This window comes from Otolemur garnettii, unplaced genomic scaffold, assembly GCF_000181295.1.
Source record: "Otolemur garnettii isolate 467f Iridium unplaced genomic scaffold, OtoGar3 scaffold00016, whole genome shotgun sequence".
Lineage (NCBI taxonomy): Eukaryota > Metazoa > Chordata > Mammalia > Primates > Galagidae > Otolemur > Otolemur garnettii.
Window position 1 is genome coordinate 21,002,532 of NW_003852411.1, and position 4,166 is coordinate 21,006,697.

General features: G+C 37.0%; 1 protein-coding gene across 1 annotated transcript in view; it reads right to left on the reverse strand.

The window, feature by feature from the left end:
- The window catches only part of DNM3 (dynamin 3), a 549,381-nt gene that overhangs the window by 507,080 nt on the left and 38,135 nt on the right, over positions 1-4,166 (reverse strand). The window lies entirely within an intron of this gene.

Here is a 4,166-nt window from a genome sequence, read left to right on the forward strand (position 1 = left end):
AGGCTCTGTCTCAAAAAGAAAGAATGAGCCCAATAAATGTTTGTCAACAATATCCTTAGGCAGCAGGATCAAGGGTGAATGTTTTTTGTCTTTCAAATTAAAATATATATAAAGTTATTAATAAAAAAACCAAGATTATACATGTGGTTTTAGACCACTATAAAACAAGTGGTCTATACTCTTCAAAAAATATCAATGTCATGAAAGAAAATGAAAGGCTGGGAGATTATTCCAGATTAAAGATTTAAAAGGCATGACAATTAGATGTGTGTGTGATATGTAATCTTGACTTCCTTGGCCAAGTGGAAATATGATCTAAAGAATTTTATTGGGACAATAGGCTAATTATGAATATAGACTGCATGTTTCTATGGCCATAGAAAGGAACGTCCTTGTTCTTAGGAAATACATGCTAAAATGTTTAGGAGTAAAGAAGTATGACATCAACCACTAACTCTCAGATGATACATAACGTGTGTGTGTGTGTGTGTGTGTGTGTACTGACACACAGAGACACAAAGAGACAGAGATGAGAGCAATATAAAACAAAGGTAACAAAGCATTAACAATTGCTAAGCAAGAGCTTTTTAAAACAATTCTGGCAACTTTTGTCCAAATTTAAAATTATCTCAAAATAAAGTAAGAGACACTAATTTTAGATCTGAAAAAAAAAAAATTTCAAAGAGAAAAATCTTTGATAATTGTAAATTTATTGTTATAAAGGAAATGTTAAGAAGATTTCATTCCCAACGTGTTATGCAATATTTTCATGCCAATTAACAAAACCCTCTCCTTGAGGAAACCAAGGGAAGAGATGGACAAACCCCTTCATTAATCCTGTTCTCTGCTATTGGCCGTCCTTCCTGAGGCTGGACCGTCTCCCACGCAGTTCACACAGGAGGCCAAAGGTGCTTGGCAGCACATCAAAGTCAGGCACTGGGCTGGCTGGCATTTGCATATTACACGGCAGGGAGAAGTCGGCCATTTCACCAGAATACCCAAAATTTCATTCCACCCCAAACTCCATCCTGACTCTCCAGCCCTCAGCCCTGGCTCTGCTTGTGGCCTTGCCCTCTGCCAGGAGTCTACTAATATTTCATCTGAGATTTTTTTTCCACTCCCATAAATTTTCCCAAGTGTAACTGACAACCACACTTTTCAGGCCCTCATTGCTCATTTCCTTAAATGTTAAGTTCCTAAAAGAAGGAGAAATATCTTAAGCATATTCTTCATTATACAAAGGGTGCCCAAAAATGTATACGCATTTTAAGAACGGAAAAAACTGTATTAAAATTGTAATACTCAATATGTACCGAAAATGTTTGTTATCTTGCTTATCTTACAACTGTAGAAGTCAAACTTAACTTGTATTACAATTCTAATAACAACTTTTTTCTTTTCTTAAAATGTATATACATTTTGACACCCCCTGTATTTAATGTATATTAAGTATCATGATCACAACATTAAAGAATTTGAATATATCTTTAAACAGCCACATCATTAAGAATTAATTATTAATTCTATCTTACCAATGAATGGTAATTTGTTATTGATTTCATATCTCAGTAGACTCAAGAAATGTTTTATGTGGAATTAATTGAAAAAGTAAATAAATGAATATAATGTAAATGCAACTTTATTATGACATAATCATTAAGAAAAATCATAGGATGGGATCACAACTGCCCTCATAAAATAATTATGATTAAATGCCCTGAGACTTGGGTAGGTACCAATGAAGTAAATTATACCTATAACCAAAAAATACTGCTCAATAAATTATCCACAAAATAATTCAAGTCTATCCCAGATACCTGCTCAAATTTAGCAGAGAAATAAAATGGTTTGGTTTGGTTTGGTTTACTTTGCTATTTATTCTGCCTAAGTATTTTGGATAGAGCTACTGGTTGATAAAAATCACAGAAGAAATTTCTGGTAATCATTTTCCTATAATACAAGCATATGTGCTCACTAGATTAGAACTACTGGTTTATATTTATTTAAATATAAATAAACCAAAAAAAAATCAACTCTATTCCTAATTCTACCACCTGGCAATCTCTCCCTAGAGATTTTTACACACATATTATTCATAAAAATATTGCCATAGTCTACATATTGTTTCGTAACTAATCTAGGGTTAGACTCTTGTCCTGGCCGTGTATACCAGGGGAAGGAAAATTTACTCCATAGAACCGTCAAGAGTATGCTATGAACCTTTAAAGACTCTCTAAATTCATTATTTACTAAACTAGCGTTGTTTATGCTCCATTTGTTCTACTTAATGTTTGCTGTGCCGAAAAATAATCTGAGTTAAATGCGCCGGTATAATCACCAGCGGGAAAAGTTTAACTTCAGAAGATGGCCGAGTTGTAAAGAGAAGACACATGGGATTCAAACTCTCAGGACACAGAGATGCCTAACCTATCACACTCAGCATGTCTAACTATGTAGTTACTGATGCTCTTCTGGAGACTTAGATCACGTAAATTTTTTTAAAAATCTATTCTAAAAATCTACTTAGAGACCTAGATGTAATATACAAGACCTAAATGTAATAAATATAGTAAATATGAAAATCATTTCCTTCATTTAATCAGCTGAATTCTAAGTTTATTTTCTAGCCAGCACAGGAAATAACACAAGAGTATCTGTGGCTGATACAGCACAATGGCTAGCTCAACTTCATGTTGCAATCTCCCTACTTGCCTCCCTTTACTGCAGAGGCTAAAATACTAAAAACTTTCCAAGACTTCCCTATAACTAGCATTCTCAAGGCAATGCAGGTTTCGCTGTTAGAGACGCTTCCATAGGACCTGAATTCAGAGTCAAGGTGAATGGGAGAGAAGCAACATTCCAGGTGTTACCTTGCTGGTGCAGATCCCCCAGGCAGCAGACAGCCCTGAAGCTAACAGTGCTGGCAGCAGTCTGACCCCTGGATCACCACTAGAGTATTCCAGAAGACAACAATTGCTTTGTGACTCCTGGTTGTGGTTAAGGTGTGTGACCTTGAAAACAGCAGTTGGCACACAGACTTTCTGAGTCCCCAGGTTCCTAAGAGTACCAAAGGGAGCAGTCCACCAGTCAGGTCCCAGGTCTGCAGGGTCTTTCTAAAGGGAGCCATTCTTGGACGTCCAGCCTAGAGTCTAATCCTCCAGCCCTTCCCATGATTAGATCAGTAAGATCTAATTAGATACCTAATTCCTGTGGTATATACTTTCATTCTTACTATTCTATTTTTTCTCAAATAGCTACAAAGGTCTCCATTACCTGCAACTGACCCAAGTCATATTGTACTAAGACAACTACCTGAAAACATTCAACGATCTGAACACTTCCATGCTTTCAAATATTCAAAATAATCTAAAGTAGTATCGATTTTCAGGAGACAGCATTGACCAAGGCATATCATCCAATTCTCAGTCTTTTCTCTGAGCAGTAATAAAAAGAACCCTAGATCTTTAAAACATGGTTACTCAACATATTAAAGCACCTTTTGCTCAAATTCATGACAATTTGATATCTGAAAACTGTAGCAAAGGAAGACACTCTAAATACATCCAAGACTTACTTCGTTAAACATCTAACCCAGCACCTGTCATGTGGCTGATACTGAACATGTCAGCTGGACCGAGTATGGCACAACAATACAGGTGAGTCAAACCAGTTCCTGAGGCAACAGTAGATTAGTTTTGCTTTGGGAACAACACACTGAATTATGACAATGTTGCATAAAATTAAATGCGCTTTGAGCCACAGGCACTGCCCGTGTATTTAAATGCACTGGGTGGCACCTGTGGCTCAAAGGAGTAGGGAGCCAGCCCCATATGTTGGAGGTGGCGGGTTCAAATCCAGCCCTGGCCAAAAACTACCAAAAAAAAAAAAAAATCAAATGCACTCGCATAAAGTCCATGTACTTATTACACAGCTACGTAGGATCTGATAGAAAGGATGAATAGCTGTGTGCTAGAATTTTAGGAAACTTCTAGAAAGGTCAGAACAATGTGATATTTTCCTGCAATGGCAGAGGACATAAAGAGATGGATAGGTTTGGCGCCAGTGGCTCAAGCGGCTAAGGTGCCAGTCACATACACCTAAGGTGGCGGGTTCGAATCCAGCCTGAGCCCACCAAACAACAATGACATCTGCAACCAAAAAATAGC